Below are 6,211 nucleotides of genomic sequence, written 5' to 3' on the forward strand. Positions count from 1 at the left end.
AGAAAGTGTTGCTATTCCTCATCTTGAAATTTAAATGTACCTACAATTAACAAGTTTCTTTTAAAGAGTCTCATAATTCTTTATGAATTTTTTTTTATACTTACAGCTAAATGTTATTTGAGGAAGTAGAAATAACTGCACTGATTTAGATGGAAATGTTTTACCAATTAAAAATAACACAGAAGCTCTTTGGAGGAAAGGGATGTGCCGCCTTTATGAGACTTCCCTGGAAGAATTCCTCACTGAGGACTATTTACAGGGAATGGAAATTATCCTGGCAGACAGGCTGAGAAGTTCCCTGCTGCTGGATGAGGAGCAAAGAGAGGATGTGGGAGGAAAGCAGGGAAATGGGGAGAAAGGAGAAGGCAGATCCTGCAGCCAGTGCTCTGCCCACGTCCCAGCTCTGCAGCAGAACAATTATCCCAGTAATTATCCCAAATTATCCCAGCAATGAATGTGCTCATCCTGTTTGCTGGAATTCTGCCTCGTGTCATTAATACAGTAAATAGCCAGGCAGGGATTCCCATCTGAGAGGGAAAAAGGCCCCTCCAAACCCAAGCCTTCCTGAGGAGGAATTATTCTTGAGCCTCCTGCAACCATGAGTGAAAAGAAATTCCCTCATTCCTCTATCAGCTCCAAGCCTCAGTGGCAAAGTCCTTATCCCAGTGGATGGACCCTTCTGCTGCTGAATTTTGTGTCATTGAGCAGGGGGATCCACCACCCCTGACTCAGCCAGACCATGCACAGAGCAGCACAACATGCAGAGTAAAAATCCCATTCGTGCTGTAACAAGGAAAACTCCAGGGATTTCCCAGGATTGTCCCACAGCCAGACACCCCCAGCAGCTCCCAGCTCAGCCCTCAGGACTTCAGCTCCCTGAGAGACCCCTTTGCCTCCCTCTCTGCTGGGACCCACCAAAGCAAACCCGCCTTTCACTCCGTGTTCTCACCAGACTTCAGATGTGGAAGGAATTCATTGTGGCTGATTAAAAATTAAATCCTCCCTTGCCTTCGGTCACTGTATTTCTCTCTCTGCCTCAGCCTGTCACGCTCTGCCTCTGCCACCTTCTCTCTGGGAATAATTTCCTTCCTTCTCCTTGGCCTCTGCATCCAGCTCTGCCATCTGCCCTGAGGAGCCAGGCTCCTGCTCTGCTCCCAGCTGACCACCTTGGCTGCAGCTCCTCTGCCAGTGCCTCAGAGTCACTCCTTCCTTCCCTCCAGCCCCCCCAGCTGCAGGGCCTCCCCTCCTCCTGCCTCTTTCCAGCCCAGGGAGCAGCTCCCTGGGAAGCTTTTCCAGCACACTTGGAGCTCCCAGCACTGCTGCAGGACTGACCTTCCTGGGCTCTGTGTCCCACCAGTTTTCCATGGGATCAGGAGGACCGGAGATGCCCACGGAGCCTCTTGCCTCTGAGCAGGTCTCACCAGACCAATGCTCAATAAATAAACCAAGGATTAACCAGGTTATTTGCAGCAGGTGGAATGTTTGCTGAGGAGACCACAGGAATTTCAGCCTCATCCAGTTCTTTAGGAGGCAGCTCTGGACAGAGAATGTCAAGGTTACCTGGATGTCCATCCTGCAAAAGCCATGCCCAGGTTTTGTGATTTGATGTAGATTGCAGAGCACCACACCAAAACTGTGACCTCTGTCCAAGGAGCCCAACTCCAGAACCTCAGGAGCATTTGGGAAAATTAAACTAGATTGTTTAAGAAACCAGCCTGCACCCTTGTGCAGTGGTGCAGTACTGCAGAATTTCCCCTGGAAGTTTTCCTAAAGTCTATGATGAGAGAAATTCATCAGCAGAAACCAAGAATCTGCACCTTAATTATAATTTGTTATGAACCTTCCCATTTTAGTATCTTCTTGGAAAAAATAAAAAAGCAGCTGGATAGATCCTGGAGTTCCATCTGTCATCTCCTCTGTCAAGACTTCATTACCATGCAAGTGAGGTGTCATCCCAGTCCCAGCTTCCAAGATATTTCTGTGCTGAAGTCCAAAAATGCCATTAGCCAGTAGAGAAGGAAAGGGAGCCTTTAGGAGCACACAGGAATCAAGGAGAAAAATCACTCTTGCCCCACATCGTCCAGGATAAACTCAATTATATTTTTGCACCAGGAAGTTTGGGAAATGAGTCCTGATATTCGTGACTGAATTGCATCAGTTGTGTGCTTTATAAAAATACAATTTTTAAATCATTACCCCATCAGTTAACCCATAGAAATTGCACCACTCAAATACAAGTAATACAGACAATAGAAATCTTAAAATCCCAGAGTGACTGGGTGAGAAGGGACCTTAAAAACCCTCCAGTTCCAACCCCCTGCAGGAAATGCCCCATGGAATAAATCTCTCTGTTAATGCATCTCCCCCTAGAGCCACGATAATTTAAGTTACCTGGGTGTCCATCCTGGCTGCTGTTACCAATTATTCCAGGGAAACCATTCACCAGGGGCTTTGAACCTGGGTAAGGTCTCTCAGAACTCTGGGCAGCTGGGCAGGGACAACGTCCTCACCCCAATTGAGCACCTTTAATAATTTACTGGCACCAGGGACTTGGGCCTATGGCACTTGCATCCACTTAGTGGCCACTTTTCCAAGATAAGAACTAGAAACTGTATCTTCCTCCAGATTAGGTTGCACCTGGGATCCTTGAGGAGTCAGGGTGAGCGTTCTGTGCTAATTACAAACTACCCAAATTATGGAGGGCATCCTTTGGGTGTGTTGAGCTGGAGCCATCCCAGTTTGATGCCACCACGGAGCAGGTGGTGGGTGCTCAGCTGCTCCTTCAGAACCCACAGTGGCTGAGGCTGCAGGAGTTGCCTGGAGCTGGGAGCTTTAAGGTTAATAATGTATATTCCCTTGGTTATAGGATCTCCCTTCCCCAGGCTAAGACATGCTTAAAAATTAACAGTGCAGATATCCCACAAAGGAGGAGCAGGTGCTAAGACTCCACATGAATCTTTCATGTGATTCCAACTCACAGAGGCAATTTTAGCAGCTTCCCTGCATTGCTGCAGCCTTTGGGATCTCCCCACCTCACTGGGACAGGGCCCAGGGTGGGTACAGATTCCCCTGAAGGAACTGGAATAAAACTCTTGTGGAGGATGAGGGCCCCACTCTCACATGCAGATATTGAATTCTGCCTTTTTCCTCCCCGGGGTCCTGACGTGGTGTAACCAGATCTGGGGAGAGGCTGCTGCACCTGCACCTTGCCAGCCTCACTCAGCATCAGCTGCTGAAAAACTACACCCCGAGCTCTGAGCCATTCCTACAGCTGCTTCCACAGGGAAAATATTCATTAAATTCATTCAGGATTTATCCCATTCTTTCCTCTGAGGTGTGGGAACACGTTGCTCTGGGTGTTTGTACTCAGAACAGAGGGCAGGGAGCACTTACAGGACTCAGCAGCACCAAAGCTTTGGGGTAAAAATCCCAGGGATGAACTGGGAAATGCATGTTAACACTTCCAAGCCACTCAGTTTAGATCCTGGGCACCTTCCAGGAAAAGGGAGAGGAAAATAGAGAAATCAATTTAATATGAGCTGGTGTAACACAGAGATGGAAAGCAAATAAATGTGTGTTATTGACTCTGGGGCAGAAACACTGAGGAAAACTCATTAATTCATTTAGGGATGTGTTGGAGCAGAGCTGAGGGTGTCACTGAGAGTTACAAGAAATGGAAAATAAAGGGTGCTCATGACCACTCATATTCTCCAGGCAGGTTCAGTTTATCCCTCCCAATCCCTTCTTTTGCTGACAGAAAATCCCAAAGTCCCTGTCTGCTTACAGGGACAAGGAGGATCATTTCAGTGAGCTGGCCTGGACTCTTGGATGTGCCATGGACATCCTTTGTCCACCTGGACTCTTGGACATGCCAAGAAGGTGTTACCTTGTCCACCAGAACAGCTCTGCTCTCTCTCACACATTATTTCTCACAAATTACAACTGGAAGTTGCCTCCAGCTAAAATAAAATCCCAAAAAGATCTTTCCATGCCATCAGTGGAAAGGGGATTACTCAGGGAATTTCTTTGCACAGAGTGGGGATTGCAGAATCATTTGGTTTGGGAAAGACATCCAGGATTGAATCCAACATGATCCTGACCTTGTCCCCAGCCCAGAGCACTGGGTGCCACATCCAGTCCTCCCTTGGACACCTCCAGGGACGAGGCAGCCTCCTAGGCAGCTCTTTCCAGTCCCTGACCACCCTTTCCATGAAGAAAGCACAGGAAAACCGAACTAAAAGGAATTAAGAGAGAGACAGAAACGTTGTTCTTTGCTGACAAAAGCAAAATGACAACATTTTAGCTGGAGCTGGGGGTTGTGATGGATACATGGAGCTCTTCAAACACTCCTTGCACCTCAGGCTTGAGACTTGAACCCAGAATCCTGCTTTCCTCCAGCAAAATCTTTTGTTTCTAACCCACATTCTTCCTCCAGCTGGTTGAGAGGAAACAAAAACAAAGCAGCCAAAACCCTCAAAAAACCAACACCCCAAAACAGCACAAAGGGAACAGGAGATCATTTGATAAAATCCATGGAAACCACAACCTGCTCATTTCTATGGACAGCTCATGGGATGGCTCCCAGGAAATCATTTCCCTGTGTCCTGTTCTCCCTGGCCTTCCCTCCAGCACAGCCCCAGCTCCTGGCCTGCTGTCAGAGGGACATTTCAGCAGCTGGCAGCAGCTCCCTGTCACAGCTCCTTTGTGTGCAGAGATCACCTTCAGCGATTATTTATTGCAGGAGTTCAGATTCCTGCCTTCCTGTGACATGATGAATGACTTTTAAGTAACATAATATCTGGTTTCCTCCTCTTTCACACACCCATTTCATTGCCAGGTGTCTTCAGTGACCAGATCCAAAGGGATTGGTTGCAGTCAAAAGGGAAAGAGAAATCCTTTACCACGTGTCCAGCCTCCTCTTGTTCATTTTTAATGGAATTCTTGCTTGGGTTAAAATGATTATCAATTATTCACCCCCCATCTCAGTTATTCCAAACATCCCAAGTAATAAATAGCACTCCTCTACTGCTGGTAAAAATTCCCAGATATTTTTGTTTTCATTTTTTAGGCTCTTCTCCAGCAAGCTGCCCAGTGAATTATAGAATATAAATGCATATATTAATTAAAGAATAAAGCAGGTTAGCAGGCTAGGAGTGTCAGGAGGCAGATCTACCAGCTCAGGATCTGAGTGTCTCCCATCACTGCTGGGAACAGCACTGGGAACAAAGTCCTGTCCTTTCAAAGCAGCCCTCAGACCTCTCTTTCAGCCTGCTTTAACATTTGAAAAGAGTATTTTTTTTGTCTGGCTAAATTAAATCCTCGACATCTTTTGTTTCTAACCCACATTCTTTCTCAAGCTGGTTGAGAAGAAACAAAAACAAAGCAGACAAAAAAGAAAAAACCCAAAACCCACCCCAAAACAACACAGAGGGATCAGGAGATAATTTGATCCTGGTAAAATCCATGAAAACCACAACCTGCTCTCCATGAGCCTCTCCAAACCCTGCTGCACCTCTGGAACAGAGCAGCCACACATGAGGAAATTCTGCCGTTGTCAGGTTGGAATTTGAGATTTTTACATTGCATTTAAAACCCAAACAAGGTGGGGAACAATCACAGGTTGGACTGGATGGTCTGGGAGGTCTTTTCCACTCTCAGTGATTCTGGGATCAATCCAGCACAGCCATAATAATCCCTGAGTTTCATGTAGCACCAAGGTGGTGTTGCACAGGCCATCAAATCATGAATTTATCCCATTAAAAGTTCATATTCACAAGGCAAACGAGGAATCGGGAAAATGTGAACTTCTCTTAAAATGAACAAATCCTTCTCTGCCCTTTAAATTGGGGTGGATTTTTCAGGATGAGGATTTAAAGTTTCTTCCTAACAGGAAAAGTTCATGGAGCCAGCAATGCTGTGCTCTGACTGGGTAGCTGCAAATTAAAAAACCCAGCATCCAAACCACTCCAGTCTCCCTCACCACAACCTTCCCACAAAAACACCCCCCCAAAACTTCAGCTCCACACCCACAACAGGGATGACCATGGAAGGATGACAATCCTTCCTCTCCCTGGTGTGGCTGCAGGGAATATTCCCAGCAAAGCCAAAATGCTGGTGTACAAGAGGCATAAAAATCCCAAATTTAGACCCATGGGATCATGGAAAGCTGTCATAAATCCCAAATACTGATACACAGAGGTGTGGAAAGCTG

This window comes from Serinus canaria, chromosome 15 (genome assembly GCF_022539315.1).
Source record: "Serinus canaria isolate serCan28SL12 chromosome 15, serCan2020, whole genome shotgun sequence".
NCBI classification, from domain to species: Eukaryota; Metazoa; Chordata; class Aves; order Passeriformes; family Fringillidae; genus Serinus; species Serinus canaria.